Genomic DNA, 17,748 nt, shown 5'->3' with positions numbered 1-17,748 from the left:
ATAATACTTAAGGGGAAATGTGGTTATACCCCATTTTGTCCATTGCAAGGGTCCAAGTGGGTCAGTCATTATAAATGAATTGCCCTAGCTGAGGAGAAAAAGTAAGTTGCCTAGGGCAAATCATTCATTTTTAATCTTAGTTTCACAAAATACCTCAATTTAACTGACAAAATCTAAAGACTTCACCATCAGTTGTGAATAGCACATGTGTGGTTTAAATGGACAGATTTTCCAACAGTAAACTTGGTAGTAGTGATTGGGAAAAGAATAAAGAGACCCCATTTTCCGATTATGGTTTACCTGTATATTTAATCATTTTAATCAATTTACTTGCTTCTCAGCCAAAGTTGCAGGGAAAATACAATATAACCCAACAATAAAAAATAGAAAACAAACAAACCTCTAACAATATTAAAAGCCTTAGAACCGAAAGGAAAAACAAAAGAGGCACAACCCACACATCCAGTTCCAAAGAAAGCATCTTCAGCAATGGCAGTCTAAAAATAAAGGCATTTATTTTAAAAAAAATATTGAGGGAAGCTAGTAAGACACACTTCCTTCAGAACAGTTGCATCTCCTTCAACACTTCTCAAACAAAAATAGGAATACTCTTTCAATAGTGATGGCCACCAACTTGGGAAGCTTTTAAAAAGAATTGGACAAATTCATGGAAGATAAGGCTGTTGATAATTACTAACCCTGCTGACCATGTTCAAACTTTACTGTCAGAGGAAGTATGCTTCTGACTGCCAGTTGCTGGAAGTCACATGTTGGTTGCAGGTCTGTCTACTGCTGCGTCTGGAGAAAGCCAGAGTGTGCTTGCAGTGTGGAGCAGTTATCAGTGGTTGCTACAGAAAAATACTGATGCTGCTTTGCCACAGCAGCAAAAACTGTTTAAAAGGTTTAAAGTGTAATCATTTGCTGTTAAACTTTTATTACTGCTGAACAGTATTAGTCGCTGCAGAAAGTGGCAGCAGCATTCCTGGGTTCTCCAGACAATGGTCGCCCAATTCTTCACTCTGACAAAGGACACCATTTGTGGGCATGACATAGTGCTGAAGTGTTCCTTAGAGATGGAAGGGTTTGTGTATTTCAGTTCTCTCAGCTGTTCATTTTTCCAATCTTAAATTTGTTTATCCACATTTGCGAATTTTCTTTTTAAAAATCCCCGTGAAAATTCACCAGCATTTTATGTGAATATCTCCTGATAAACACATTTTCGTATGCGGTTTTGATTAACGTACCCATTTTTGAAAGTTATATCCCCCCGATACGATGCGTTTTTGTATGTTATTTTTACCAATATATTCATTTTTATCCACACTTTCCCTTAATATATGCATTTTTGTAAACATTGTTTGGCTGGAAAACTGCACAGGACATTTCAGATTAGAGCCAATTTTGAAGGATGGCTGTTTTCAGCTCTCATCTTGTTTCAGAAATTTGATAAATTCAGCTGAATTTATCCCTCATCCCTGGCATGGATATGCATGCAGTGACACCTCTGAAACCTGAAGATCAACAACAGGAACATCTCTTGCTAAGAAATGTTAACTATTAATCCAACAAAGGCAAAAAAGTGGTCATTTTACTAGGATGAGATACCAGAAAATAGGGACTGCTCCTTGGTAAAAGGGGGTGATTGGAACATGAGGAAAAAGACATGCTGCCAGTATCCACCCCACCTGCCAAATTTTAGAAGGCGGGAACAGATCTTCAACATATTCCCCCTTTCAAGTTGCCCTTGATCTACCAACAACAAGACATCCTTGGCTGTCAGCTTCACTTCTGAGGAAGTCCAGTAAGAAAACACCTAACAGCCCACAGTCTCCAAGGCTAATAAATCTCTCAAGATGGACTTTTCTGCCAAGAATAAAAAGACAAGTAGATATCAAACTGTGGCGGCTGTTCTGTTCTTTCCTGATCCAGCATGCTCTATGGAGTTCCCAGATGCCATTCTCTGCCATCCAATTGCCTTATAAGGCTCCCTGGCTAGGTGTTGTGAGGAACTATACTATGGATCAAATCTTTGAGCTGAATGCCTGACAAAGCATTCCATCACCACGGGAGAGAAGTTTTCCTCATTGAATCATGATGAACCTCTTCAGCTGCCAAGGTTGGTGAAATGTCAATACAGATCAAGCCAGGAAAGGTTCTTCAGTGTAAAAATAGAAAATGACTAAAACAATTATAAATATATAAGAAGAATTGTAGGGGTCCTTGTGCTGCAGAAGGAAAGCTTACCTCCTAGCACCTGCCACTGGGCAAAAGGGAAAAGAACAGTTTCTTTTTCAGATATAGAAGCCATGCACGCAAGGACATAAAATATAATGCAGCTTTCCTCCAGCTGTTTTCTCTCCTGTTTTGCAGTTTACGTTAACTAGCCTTTTGTAACCTTTGCAGTGGTAGCTCCCCCAGGCAATGTCTGAGAAAAGTATATTTGCAGTGTGTACTCCAACGTATTTTTCCTTTGAAGGAAGTAGTGTTGGTAGTAATGCAACCTACTACCAGGTATATGTTTGCGTAAGACTGCAACCTAAATCTGTATCCCTCATTTTACGAAGCTTCAAAGACAGCTGTGCTGAAGACAACCATCTATGCAACAAAGGTGGAAATTTACCCATTGCTGCATTAAGACTAGCAGGAGTACCATCAAACTGAGACAGTGAAAGCACAGCTGTTACATAGATGTATACACAGAAATGCTTTCATGTCTTAGTGCTGCCAAGGAGCGGATTATGGATCCAGATTTACCCAAAGGGCCAGGTTACCCAAAGGCCTTGTTCCCAGAATTCATTATGTGTTGACTTATATGTATGCAGTAAGCCACAACTCATCTGCTTGCATTTCTATTAGAAATATTAGCAAGCTGTTAATTATATATCCCTATCTGTTCAAAATATGAAATAGCTTTCTACTTCATTTCAATTGACTTTTGCAGTTGCCATGCCTTTACAATTAAATAGAGTTTACACGACTAAGCTAGGGAAAAATACTTTCAAATTAGTTGTGCAGATTTCAGGTTGGATGTTTGGTGAAGCTTGCTCACACTCTACTATCTTTGCAAAGATCCAATCAGTGTACATTTTCATAAGCAGGGCTTTCCCCCCCAGCTGGAACTCAGTTACGGCACCTCTCAGGTGGACGCCATTGCCATTATAAGAGAACAAAGTAAATGTTCATGGTGAGTTCCAGCACTTCTTTTTCTAGAATAATGACACTACTCATAACCCAACCCCATCTGTGTTTATTGAGATGTCAACTGCACTCAGTTATACTTCCAGGTCAACAGGCACAGAACTGCAGCCTGAATATCCCATTTTAAGCTACAATCCTAATCCCACTTATTAGAGAGTAAGCCCCACTGAGTTCAACAGGATATATTTCTGACTAGGTGTGATTAGTAAAGGTAAAGGTACCCCTGACCATTAGGTCCAGTCGCAGACAACTCTGGGGTTGCGGCGCTCATCTTGCTTTACTGGCCGAGGGAGCCAGCGTACAGCTTCCGGGTCATGTGGCCAGCATGACTAAGTCGGTTACACTATTAGTCATGTGACTTTGCCAAAAGAACAGGTTCATTTGAAAGGATTCAGTGCATGACTGATTGGACAAAACATAGTTCTCCAAACAACCAGGACTCATTAAGAAAAATCAGATTCCTGGGTGCTGCCCAGGAGGACTCCCCTGCGTGAGTGCCTGAGGGCCCCATTCCTGCCACTCACCACCTGGCCCAGGATAGGGCCTGACAGGCCTCATAAGGATTGCTGCTGCTGCCGCCCAGGACAGTGCAGAGTTCTCTTTAAAATGTTTTGAAATGTTTTTTGTTTTTTTTAATTTCTTTACACCTTTTTAAATTCTTTTTGCTATGGGGGGTGGGATGGATGTTTAGTTGGGTTTGGGAATTTGCTTAATTTTGGTTTGTTTGTAATTTTTACAGTTTTTGGTTTGTATTGTTTTATTGTGTTTTGTTTTTATATAGGATTTATTTTGTCCTTAAGGGGTGGGGTCAGGGCTGCCTAGGAGTGGGTCCCAGCCCACAAAATTGCTGGGGCAGGTTCCACGGGGGGGGGGGGAAGCACTGGGACAACCGATCTCAGTGATCACGGGTAGGAGGAGGAGTTACGCTAAGACCAGACCATGTCATTGCCGAGGAGGCAGGTTTAGAAGTTGTTTGAGGACTATCCCTGCCTCCGGGTCTGGTCCTGACCGGACAGATACTGGAATCAGCAAGGGATACACACATGACCTGAAGGTGCTGCTGTGCAATGCCAGGTCAATGATGAACAAAACCACTGTCATCCACGACCTGATTGTATTCACCTCTATGGATGCTGGTGATCTGACATTAAATAAAAGCGAAACTAAAGAAGTGCCATGGTCAGATCACTTCCTGGTGCAATTGTACTTCTCCGCGACCCTTCCCCTCTACAGGGAGGTGGGACTGATTCAGATGGTCCGCCACCACCATTTAATGGATCCAAATGGTTTCCAGAGAGTAGTAGGGGATGCTTTATCCCATGTTGATGGCCTTTCAGCTGATTCCCTGGTGACCCACTGGAATGTGGAGTTAACCAGGGCTATTGACTATTTGGCTCCGAAGCGCCCTCTCTGACAGCATGGAGCCCAGACAGCCCTGCGGTTTTCCCCAGATCTGAGGGCAATGAAACAATCGCTGAGACGGCTAGAGCGCCAGTGGCGGATAACTCATTCTGAATCTGACCAGACAGGGGTTAGAGCTCAATGTCGAGCCTACCAAGTGGTGGAAGTGATGGCGAAGACTTTCTTCACCGCCTCTATTGCAGAAAACAGCAGCAGGAGACTTTTTCAGGCGGTTCGCAATTTAGCGGAACCACCTGCTTCATCAGGGCCCATTATGGGCCACATGATCTCCTGCAATGATTTGCAAAGTTTTTTGCAGATAAGGTTGCTCAGATTCGGGAAGAGGTAGACTCCACCGTGGGAGCAGGGCTGGGGTGGGAGAGTGCTAGAGTCCTGTCTAGTCCAGTTGTGTGGGATCAATTCCAATCTGTTACCTCCAAGGATGTGGACAGGCTGCTTGGACGAGTGAAACCAACCACCTGTCTCCTTGATCCTTGCCCATCCTGGGTTATAAAAGCTAGCCAGGAAGGGCTGGGTGATGGGCTTCGCGGGGTGGTGAATGCTTCTCTCTGCGAGGGAGCCTTCCCAGACCCACTGAAAGAGGCAGTTATTAAACCGCTTCTTAAAAAACCATATTTAAATGCAGCCAATATGGCCAACTATTGCCCAGTCTCAAATCTTCCATTCTTGGGCACGCCTGAAAGAAGCGGACCATTTGGTTCCCTTCCAGTCGGGATTCAGACCTCATCATGGGACTGAAACTGCCTTGGTCACACTGGTTGATGATCTCTGGCGGGCTAGGGACAAAGGTGAGAGCTGTTTCCTAGTTCTGCTGGATATCTCAGCGGCTTTTGACACCATCGACCATAACATCCCTCTGGACCGTCTAGAGGGGTTGGGAGCTGGGGGCACTGTTATACAGTGGTTCCGCTCCTTCCTCCTGAGCCATTTTCGGAAAGTGGTGGTGGTGTTCAGACCCCTGGGCTCTCACTTGTGGGGTACCTCAGGGTTCTGTCCTCTTCCCCATGCTTTTCAACATCTACATGAAGCCGCTGAGAGAAATCATCAGGGGGTTTGGGCTGGGTGTTCATCCGTATGCGGATGATACCCAGCTCTACTTCTCTTTCAAATCAGAACCAGTGAAGGTGGTGAAGGTCCTGTGTGAGTGTCTGGAGGCACAGATTGAGGTTGAATCCTGACAAGACAGAAGTACTGTTCTTGGGGGGACAGGAGGTGAGCAGGTGAGGAGGATTCCCTGGCCCTGAATGGGGTAACTGTGCCCCTGAAGGACCAGGTGTGCAGCCTGGGAGTCATTTTGGATTCACAGCTGTCCATGGAGGCACAGGTTAATTCTGTATCCAGGGCAGCTGTCTACCAGCTCCATCTGGTACGCAGGCTGAGACCCTACCTGCCCGTGGACTGTCTCGCCAGAGTGGTGCATGCTCTAGTTATCTCTCGTTTGGATTACTGCAATGTGCTCTATGTGGGGCTACCTTTGAAGGTGATCTGGAAACTACAACTTATCCAGAATGTGGCATCTAGACTGGTGACTGGGAGTGGCCGCCAAGACCATTTAACACCAGTCTTGAAAGACCTACATTGGCTCCCAGTATGTTTCTGAGCACAATTCAAAGTGTTGGTGCTGACCTTTAAAGCCCTAAATGGCCTCGGTCCAGTATACTTGAAGGACCGTCTCCACCCCATAATTCTGCTCGGACACTGAGGCCGAGGGCCTTGTGGTGGTTCCCTCACTATGAGAAGCCAAGTTACAGGGCAGAGGGCCTTCTCAGTATTGGCACCCGCCCTGTGGAACGCCCTCCCACCAGATGTTAAAGAGAAAAACAACTACCAGATTTTTAGAAGACACCTGAAGGCTGTTTAGCGAGGCTTTTAATGTTTAATAGATTATTGCATTTTAATGTTCTGTTGGAAGCTGCCCAGAGTGTCTGGGGAAACCCAGCCAGATGGGTGGGGTATAAATAAATTATTATTATTATTATTATTATTATTATTATTCATTTCTCAATGCATAGAAACTGCAAAAGTCAATGTGACTGCAATTTTAGAGCCAGTTACCAGGGAGAAAGCTCCACTGAAGTTATTGAGAACCTCTCCCACGTTGCAATCCTATACAGTTCTACTCAGAAGTGAGAGGTTAATAGACTAATTTTAATAAATAAATAGATAATGTTGCATGCCACCTCAGCCTCTGAGTAGTGCAAGATTTCCAGGGCCCCAGGGGGCTTACCCAGGGTCTCCTTTTGGGAATGAGGCACAGTGGAGACTCTGGTGTCTTTATCATATATAGTTTATTTACAACCTGAGCCTACAATGGAGGGGTTCACAGCATAATCACGCCTAGAAGGTTTTGCAGTTTTGCTACTTTGGATTCAAACTGAAAGCAAACATCCTGCTCTGCCTCAGCCTTTTTCAACTTGCAACCTTTCTTCCCCTAGGTCACACCAGTCAATTCTAAAACTCTACTTCAAACTCTACCTTTGTCAGAGGTTGCGACTATTGGAGCAACAAGACCTTTTTAGGGGATTATACTGTGAACCCCTCTATCATACACTCAGGTTGCATATATGTGTAAACAAAACATGTATCATAAAGACACCACAGTCTCTGCTGCGCCTTGTTCCCACCTGGAACCCCTGCACACCTGGAACCCCTGGAATATCACATTGGGGTGCCATGCAGCAATATAATGGTTACTTACTAATGAAAAAAATTCAGGCACCATTTAGTGCAAGAAAAAGCAAGTCTGACATTGAGCTGCAATCTCCACAGTGATTCTGAATAACTTTTTACATGGCTGAAGGCTTTTCCACTGCTGCTTTTGCACCACTTCTGTATTCCTGAAGAATATCAGCATATAATTGACTCCGTAGCCACACTACATGCCTATATCAGGTCTGTGACATTTTAACTACTATTGCTTCCCCTAAAGGCATGCTGCGAACTGTAGTGGACTGTTAGAAATCGTTCCTCACCTCACAGGACTTCATTTACCAGGACTTGGGGGGAAAAGGAAATGACTGACAAATCAATTTTTCTGTCTTATAAACATGCCCTTTATTATTATGCCTGTATAGTGAATGGGTTTTCTAAGCAATGCTTGCAAAAGGAGGTGACTGGTGGCCAGCCCTTGTTTCAACAGAGCAACCATGCATACTGTAAAGCAGAGTTGTTTTCTCCAATTATGTACTCAACGGGAACCAATGCATGCAAGATGTGGAAGGAAATGATAACCCCATAGATAACCAGGAACTGGTGAGTTCTCAGTGAGGGCATGGTGCATAGCTATCAACCTTTTCCCTTTTCCCCCTTTTTTCCAATGCTATAATATGGGAATTTCCCGCAAAGAAGGCGGGGGGGGGGAGAGGTTGGATGCTCACTTCTAGTTACTACATTTTGTAAAAGAGGTTGTAACAACAAGAAAACAGCCACAAATTTTATCAGGCATGTAGCCACCCTGTAAATAGAGCTGGCTTCCTGAGGAATATTCTGGGCGACTTCTATAATTTTAAGCCATCATTAAATCATGTAAGACGCCTTTAGCATTTTCTTCATTTTGAGATTTAAGGGGAAATGGGCAAGTGGCATTCTACTCAACTGCTGAATCACTAAAGCGCTATTCACTCATTCATTTCTCAAGCACTTACACTTTATTGAGAAGGAGAGCAGGGTTAAGCTTGGTTGTGCTGTTGCCAAGACCTGCCATGCCATAAGGCAAAGTGAGGTGACCACCTCATGTGGGGAGGGGGGGGGAGCCACCTCCAGCTCTTCCTCTTGAGTCCCTTGCCCCAGCAATCTAGTGGCAAGAACTGCTGCTTAAGCACACATATTAACTTAGGCTAGCCTACCTCACAGGTTGCAAAGATTAAAATGTGAGGATGGAAGGATAAAGAGAGCAACTTTGAACTCCTGAGAAGAAACGCAAGATCATGTAAAGAAAAATAGACAATGTATAGACAAATTAAAATGCACAAAGCCAGAAAAGGAGCCCCCTTGCTTGAACAACATTTCACAATCCTGTTATTTACAGCAAAATACCAAAGCAAAACAAAATTCACCAACCCTGATAAATTACACCAATACTCTTAAATATGTGCAGTTTCATAAGCTTGGTATCTGAACTACTAACTCTCACCCTAGCCTACCTCACAGGGACTGTGAAGCTAAAATGTGAGAGGGGAGGACAAATGTATGTCATCTTGAGCTCCTGGGAAGAAAAGCAAAATACAAATATACAACAAGCGGCAAATACTCTGAACATGTGCCATTTCCCAAAAAAGCATTTTGCCAACCCTGATGAACAGAAAAATTACCCTTGTGTTAAAGTACAGTCTGTAGGAATTTTAATGCTACGGTATTTAAGGTGATTGATTATTTTATAGTATTTATATTAATAAACAACAATGTAAAAGTGACAAGCAGACCAGTAATGGCTGTGAGGGGAACGTGGAAAACTGGGAAGGAGGGAACAATGTAATATCAGCATGAAGGTAGCTTCATGTATTTCAACATATCTAAGATGGTCAATTGTGTTTTATACTGTAAAGGCAACACACTTGGCAAAATAATGAAATAATGTGGACAAAGAGGAAAGTACTTCAACTAACAAACAGGTGGTCTTTTCTCCTAAGTCCTGCTTCAGGCTACCAGCAACAATGAGCTTTTCTTGGTTATTTTAGCTGCTCAGGGAGACCCCCCCTCCCATATCCCAGGTGAGGGTGGTGTCAGCATTCCTTCCTCCAGTGCTTAGCAACAATGATTAAATGTTTAAGTACCCTTAGCAACAGGAGTTTCTCTATATCTGCCTGAGAACATTGCCTCCATGTTTTGTCTCCTAACATTTTTTTATAGATGTCCAGTTGGTTTACTTCTTTTAAAAAAATCAGGAAGCCTGGCACCCTCTGTAGGCGGGATGTATCCTCCACACTGGTTTTTGTGAAAGGCAATCTTTGCCTAAAACAGAGGTGGCCCAAGGCATTTTGGTGCCTGAGGCAAAGGACAAGATGGAGCTTCTCCCTCCACCCCTGCTGTCCATGTACAGAAGCTCACCAGACAGGCAGCTGAATCTTATTCTAACACTGGTGATGGCACAGGGTCCTCAAACACAGCAGGCTAACTTAAGGGGCACAGAGCAGGCTGTATGGCACACAATTCTGTCCTCCAACATGCCACTGTCACTCTCTAAACACGCGTGCACCTGCTGCTTGAAGAAGTCACTTCCCCCTGCCTGGTGAAAGGGCCAGCCTTGCCTAAAAGTAGGAATAATTTCACTCCAAAAAAATATTGCTTTCTTTCTCAGTCAGGCTTCATTATTGGGTGCATCTGCAGTCCATTCAAACGTTAATACCTGTACCTGGTTTTTCTTCTAAAAGGAAGAGAAACTATTGTCTATCTAGCTGAGTATTGTCTAAACCAGTGTTTCCCAAACTTGGTCTCCAGCTGTTTTTGGACTACAATTTCCATCATTCCTGATCACTTGTCCTGCTAGCTAGGGATGATGGGAGTTGTGGTCCAGAAACAGCTGGAGACCCAAGTTTGGGAAACATAGGTCTACACTCACTGACAGCAGCTCTCTAGGGTTTCAGATGGGGCTTTCTCAGCCCTACCTGGAGATGTCAGGGATTGAATGCATGCAAGGCAGTTGCTCTACCACTGAGCTACAACCGTTTCATGGGGCGAAATGGATAAAGGATTATGACTTCACACCACAGACTAAACAGCCATACTCTGCATGCCCAGCTGAGCCTTCCAGTTGTGTTTGTCAAGTGGCAGGCATACACACCCACACACCACACACAGGAAAATACTTTTGAAACCAAATTATGACAATGATATGAAAGAAAAATAGGAAGTGTTCCATTTTGCTTATAAACCCTTAGAAGTGCATGACATAGCTCTGGATAGTGGAATAAATGAAAACATCTTGCTTGCTCACTAAATTTGTAAAAATAGACAAGATGTTAACTTAAGGTGGCTATTGTTCACTGGGATTCATTTCCAAGCAGAAAAAGGAGAACACATGAGAAGCAAAAAAGCAAAGAGTGGGAGGTTGAAGGTCAGCATTAACCCGATATCACGGGAGGAAGTGTGGGAGGTGTTGGAAATGAAAATAATATTTGAATGTGGCAGAGAGTGCCTATGTGTTGTGGCAGAATGCAGGCCCCCTGTCTGCAAATTGCCAAATATGGAGGCAAATTGCCAAATAGAATTTAACACAGATTTTTAAAAAAACAACAACACAACACTGTCCAGTGGGGGTTAAAGATATGAACAGTAGTATCATTATATGGAGAGCTGAAAGCAGTACTGTACTATCTGGGAAACTCTATAGTACTTTTAACCTTTTCTTTTAGGACTATTTCTTCTTTTTCATGTTAAAACCAAAGATTATGATCTGCATAGACATTGTTGTGTGGTAAGAGGCCCACTTTGACAAAAGATAAGCTAGACTGGAAAGAGGCTGGTGTACTCACAAATCTCATTTCGATGGAACACAAAAAGCAGCCCTATTCCAGGTCAAACTGTTTTTGTCTAGCCCATTATTATGTACTCTGATTGGCAGCAGAGAAATGTCTTCTTCTATGACCTGCCTCCTGTTCCCTTAAAAAAAAAAAGCTAGCACCACCAGGGATTGAACCTGAAATCTTCTGCATCCAAAGCTATGTAGGAGAAATTTCTGGTGCATTGTGCCACTTCCTTCCTTCTTTTGTAGGAAATGTGTCCTTTTTGTGCATTTAGCAATTTCCATTTGGTGCTGGGGTTCTTGTGTCAGTGGGTGCTTGTATGTGTTTGTGTGGGAGAGAAATAAAATGGATGGATGGATGCATAAAGGTGAGAGAGAACAAAGGGAAGAGAAAGAGAAGGGGTGTCCCTTTCCTTTTGCTTGCCCTGCCTGCTGACGTCACTGTGTAGCACAACCATTCCTCCTCCCAGGAATATAACATTCACCCTGGAAAAAGTTAATGTTTTAATGCAAAATTAAGCAGCCATCTTGGGACCCTGACAATCTCAAATGAAATGATCTCTTTTTTAACTGGGAAGTGCTTTTATGACACTTTTAAAGGTTATGATTAAAAAGCCTAATAATAATCTCTCAACAATGGAACTGAACACTCAGAAGATAAAATATATTTTGGGTGGGGTGTCCGAAAGCCAGAAACAGAAACCTTTTTATTCAATCATATATTTACCTGAGCTAGATGGACCCAGTGGTCAGGCTCTCCTAAAGCAGCAAGGCTTATGTTCTTATGATATTTTAATGGGGGAAGCATTAAAACATCATAGGAACATAAGCCTTCCTGCCTTACTGAGGTAGCATTCCCTTCTGCAATCAACTTTACGCACAGCTTTAATCAACTCTGCAAGCTAAACAACCCACAAGTCAGCCAACTACCCAACAAAAATGTATCTTTGCCTACATGCTACAAAATAGATTTTTATAAAATAACATTTTACCAAGTCAGGTTCAAGGTGTTGGATATTAAAAAGAACACCTACTCTCACACAGACTTGTCCAGGTGTTGAAATCTTTTTGGTGGCTCTCCTGGCTATGTCTCAGCCGGACAAAACTTTCTATATGGCAATGAGGATGAAGGCCTTCTTGGTGGAGATATGCAAACCTCTCCTTTGAGATTTGGTTGGACCCAATTGTTATCAATGTTTTGTGTCAGCTCAAAACTCAAGTTTATGAGATATTAGTGTTGAGGTCATTGGTTATTGTTGCTTTGTGTTTGGTGATTAATTGTTGCTTGTTCTTTCCTGCCTCTTTTTTTTAAAAATAAAACATTGGTTTTAAATATGGCATATTGGAGTTGGAACATGCCTGTTCAGCCCAAGGGCCACCTTTCAGTGGTTATCCATGAAAAATGACCACCATACCAGTAATGGTGGGCAGGGGACTGATACAAAAGTAAGCAGAGCAATGTGTGTGAATCTTCTCTTTGTAGAGTAGGTTACATTTCAGCCATGCAAATGCCAGAGGTTTCTATGCACACACAAGCACACATTTCTCCATCCTCCTTCCAGGCAAGCAAGATACATTATCACAGTTCAAGGACACAAACAAAAGCACTCAAGGTTTATGTGTACATGACCTGGGGAGAATTACAGGGGCCACAGAGAGGCCTGGAGGGCAACATTTAGCCCCCTGACCTTAGATCCCCTATCCCTGTCTTCTATGCTTCAGTTTTAATCACAACTTGCTCTGAGATTGGTTTGCAATGAAGAGTAATGTTTTAAACTAATAAATAAAAGTCAGTACTATCTCTAGTGTCATACCATCTGTAACAGAATTGATGTTAAGATATATGTCAGCTGTCTGTACGGCAAATGGGATACTTTACAAGGCAGGCTGGCGGTAGTTTGGGTGCAGGTTTAGGTTCTCTCACATTCGTGTGCACATTTGGTACAGCTATTTTGGGTAGGATACTTCATACGTTATTGTCCTCCAGCGCTAAGCAGCAGTGCCAGGATGCAAACTGATCCTTGCAGCCTTGTCAACACTAGTTGCCTAGGGCTCAGTCCTGTAAGGTGCAGGATCCCACTTGAGGTGCGAAAACCCTTATATCCTACAGAAAGCTCCTTAACCTCTCCTCTCTCTCCCGAGAACAGAAAACTTAATAACTAAATAGCCCAGCAGCCATATCGCTTGGAACAAATTCTCCATCAAATCACATACACACAAATGAAGAATATTCAATGGAGCAGCAAAGAAGCAACTTGCTAGTTCCTCACAAACTCTGCAATGTTTCCATGACACCATCAAGTTGCAAAGGCCTAAATGATCATCCTGAACAACTTTCTTCCCAATATCGATAGTACTATGTCTCCCCAAACTGCAAATTAGGATGTCCTGTCTTGAAGTTAAACAGCGATTTAATGAGAACAAAAAACTATCTGTTAAAACTAAACCTGAAAGCTGATGAACATTTCTCATGAGCTGCAGATTGCTTGTCATACATTAGAGCGGGTTCTGTCCCTTAAGGAGGTTTAACCTCCAAGTTTCAGAATTTTGGAAGTACACTACCAAGTTTTCTTAAGTCATTGTAGCTGGAATACCCTAAAATGTCACCAAAGTTTAAACATAGGGTTCAATTCAGAAATTTAAAGTCAGTTAGCATATTTGCTGTAGACATCTTTGGGATGTTCCTATCACGGGTGGCGCTGTGGGTTAAACCACAGAGTCTAGCCCTTGCCGATCAGAAGATTGGTGGTTTGAATCCCCACGACGGAGTGAGCTCCCGTTGCTCGTTCCCTGCTCCTGCCCACCTAGCAGTTCAAAAGCATGTCAATGTGCAAGTAGATAAATAGGTACTGCTCCGGCGGGAAGGTAAACGGTGTTTCCATGCACTGCTCTGGTTCGCCAGAAGCGGCTTAGTCATGCTGGCCACATGACCCAAAAACTGTACGCCACCTCCCTTGGCCAATAAAGCGAGATGAGCGCCACAACCCCAGAGTCGTCCGCGACTGGACCTAATGGTCAGGGGTCCCTTTACCTTTACCTTTACTGCACAAATAAGTATGGTTCTTAAAAATTATTTTAAAATCCCTTTAATATATATTTGTTTTGTACTGCTTCTGGCTGCATCAAAAATACATCCTAAATTTTGAAACTCCTAACCCATGCAACTAAGGAACACTAATAAGCTCTAAACCTTGTAAATTAATGGGAAGGGTATGGTATTATCAGCTGAAAATGCTTTACTTGGTGCAGAAGATTGGAATTCTGTATGAATCAGGGGTGCAGAACCTGAACTACACTTGCTGGACTCAGCAACATCTGAAGGATCACAGGCTGCCCAGCCCTAGTCTAAGCAATCTTAGAAAACCTCAAGGAAATACTTAGCCAGAACTGAGTATAAAACTAAAACAAAAGAAAGGGAAGAAAATAATGAAATTTTTATTATTTATTTATTCATTCATTGCATTTCTATCCCACCCCTCCTCTAAGGAGCTCAAAGTAGCTACATGGTTCACCTCCTCATTTAAGCCCCACAACAACCCTGTAAGGTAGGTTAGGCTGAGAGTGAGTGACTGGTCCAAGGTCACCAAGTGAGCTTAATGGCCAACTGGGGATAGCAATATGCTGACGACACACAGCTCCATCTCTCCTTACATCTGCAGGTGTGGCAGTGGGTGTGCTGGACCGTTGTCTTACTTCAGTAATGGACTGGATGAGAGCCAATCCAGATAAGAATGAGGCACTGTGGGTGGTTCCCCAGTAAATAATAATAATAATAATAATAATAATAATAATAATAATAATAATAAATTATACCCCACCCATCTGCTGGGTTTCCCCAGCCACTCTGGGAGGCTTCCAACAAAATATTAAAATACGATAATGCTTCAAACATTACAAGCTTCCCTAAACAGGGCGGCCTTCAGATGTCTCCTAAAAGTCTGGTAGTTGTTTTTCTCTTTGACATCTGGTGGGAGGGCGTTCCACAGGGCGGGTGCCACTAGTGAGAAGGCCCTCTGCCTGGTTCCCTGTAACTTGGCTTCTCGCAGCGAGGGAACCGCCAGAAGGCCCTCGGCACTGGACCTCATGTCCGGGCAGAACAATGGGGGTGGAGACGCTCCTTCAGGTATACTGGACCAAGGCCATTTAGGGCTTTAAAGATCAGCACCAACACTTTGAATGGTGCTCAGAAACGTACTGGGAGCCAATGTAGGTATTTCAAGACTGGTGTTATGTGGTCTTGGCAGCCGTTGCCAGTCACCAGTCTAGCTGCCGCATTCTGGATAAGTTGTAGTTTCCAGATCACCTTCAAAGGTAGCCCCACATAGAGCACATTGCAGTAGTCCCAGCGGGAGATAACTAGAGCATGCACCACTCTGGTGAGACAGCCCACGGGCAGATAAGGACTCAGCCTGCGTACCAGATGGAGCTGGTAGACAGCCGCCCTGGATACAGAATTAACCTGCGCCTCCATGGACAGCTGTGAGTCCAAAATTACTCCCAGGCTGTGCATCTGGTCCTTCAGGGGCACAGTTACCCCATTCAGGACCAGGGAGCCCTCCACTCCTGCCTGCCTCCTGTCCCCCCCAAATAGTACTTCTGTCTTGTCAGGATTCAACCTCAGTCCCCAGACTGGATGGATTAGAGTTTGCCTGCACTTGATGGTGTTACACACTCTCTGAAGGAGCAGGTACACAGCTTGGGGGTATTCGTGGATCCATTGCTGTCCCTTGAAGCTCAGGTGGACAGGGATAGCCTAACTTCTGTTGTCTATGCTCTGGTAACCTCTAGGTAAGATTACTGCAATGTGTTATACATGGGACTGCCTTTGAAGACAGTTCAGAAACTTCAGCTGGTGCAGAATTTGGGGGCCAAGTTGTTCACTGGGGCAAGACCACCTGAACATATAGCACCAATCCTGGCCCAACTGTGCTGGCTGCCAGTTAGTTTCTGGGCCCAATTCAAAGTGCTGGTTTTGACATATAAAGCCTTAAAAAGCTCAGAACCTCAATACCTCAAAGACCGCCTCCCCCCATGTGCAACGACCAGGACCCTGTGATCATCATCTAAGGCTCTTCTTTGTGTGCCTCCTCCATGAGATGTCCGGAGGGCAGCAACACGAGAACAGGCCTTTTCTGTGGTGACTCCCCACTTGTGGAATGCTCTCCCCAGGAACGCTCACCTGGCGCCTTCGTTACATATCTTTAGGCACCACACAAAAAAATTCCTCTTCTTCCAGATTTAGGATTAATTAAACAAACTATGGCCTTTTAAACTGTATGAGGAGGGTTATTGTTTTGTTTGTTTTTGTTGGTTATGTTTTGTATTTTTGTGTTTTTATATTGTAAACCATCCTGTAATTTTTGGATGTATTGAAATAGTAATATAATATAATAAAATAATAATAATAATAATAATAATAATAATAATAATAATAATATGAACCCTGATCTCCCAGGTCCTAGTCTGAGACTCTAACCACTACACCACACTGGCTCCACACTTTTGCAGTATATCTCTGGCGATGTAAGTAATACATATGAGAAAAAGGCACTTTCAATCCGTTTCAAAAAAATAATAATGTTGGAAATATTTTGAGACAACAGCGACTTACTGAAGTGGTAATGCTGCTATCAAGAAAACCATGGTAGATTCTAGGCCTGTTATTATTCTGAAACAAAATTTAAAAAAAAAATCCTTCCAGTAGCACCTTAGAGACCAACTAATTTTGTTATTGGTATGAGCTTTCGTGTGCATGCACACTTATTCAGATACTCTATCTGAAGAAGTATCTGAAGAAGTGTGCATGCACATGAAAGCTCAAACCAATAACAAACTTAGTTGGTCTCCAAGGTGCTACTGGAATGAATTTTTTTTTAAATTTTGTTTCAACTACGGCAGACCAACACGGCTACCTACCTGTAACTAGAATTATTCTGAAAATTAGCTTATCCAATCCTCTGTGCCATGCAAAGGCTTTTATAGTAAATATGAGACGGAACAAGCAAAATCCACCACGTCAAAGGCAAAGGTTGAACCGGTAATTGATTTACCTTGTAAAACACTCAAGACATCCATGCCACACACTAACAGACAAGGTGAAAACCCCACAGAGCCACCATCCAATATGCCCTGAGGATATATCCTTGATCCTAAATATGGAAGTGAGTTATGCTCTGAGCATGAAGCAAACATAGCACACAGAGAAAATTGCTGTTAGCTCCTTGGCATACTAATATCCTTTTTCAACATTCCAAAGGTATGAAGGGAAAAAGTTTTGTCACCTCCACGCAGAAAAGTTACTGGGTAATAAGGAGAGATTTTACAACAAGTTTGGTTTTTCCTTTGTGAATTTCCCTAGGTTACAGTGTATACACATAGCATATATGTGGTGTTTTTTTACCATAAAATCCATATAGGAAAAGCTGTCTTGCATATAGTGACCTTATGAAGATTGCAACTGAGATGTTGTAGGGAGTGGACTATACAAGAGGGCGAGGGAACTCGGCAGATTTCGCTTAGAGGAGAAAGATGAAATCTAGCATCATATGCCCACTGAATGCAATAGGACTTACTTCCAAGTAAGCATGCACAGGATTGAACTGTAACTTAAGCATTCATGCACAGGATTGGTGATATGTGTAGGAAAAGAAGCATTAATATAGGAAGAC

The 17,748-nt window shown here is 43.0% G+C and overlaps 1 protein-coding gene across 10 annotated transcripts in view; it reads right to left on the bottom strand.

The window, feature by feature from the left end:
• Positions 1 to 17,748, bottom strand: part of MYBPC1 (myosin binding protein C1) — a 94,634-nt gene that overhangs the window by 75,750 nt on the left and 1,136 nt on the right. The window lies entirely within an intron of this gene.

The sequence above is a fragment of the Lacerta agilis genome, chromosome 10 (assembly GCF_009819535.1).
Source record: "Lacerta agilis isolate rLacAgi1 chromosome 10, rLacAgi1.pri, whole genome shotgun sequence".
Taxonomy (NCBI): domain Eukaryota; kingdom Metazoa; phylum Chordata; class Lepidosauria; order Squamata; family Lacertidae; genus Lacerta; species Lacerta agilis.
The sequence above is the reverse complement of the archived record's forward strand: the minus strand, read 5'-3'. Positions and strand labels throughout refer to the sequence as shown.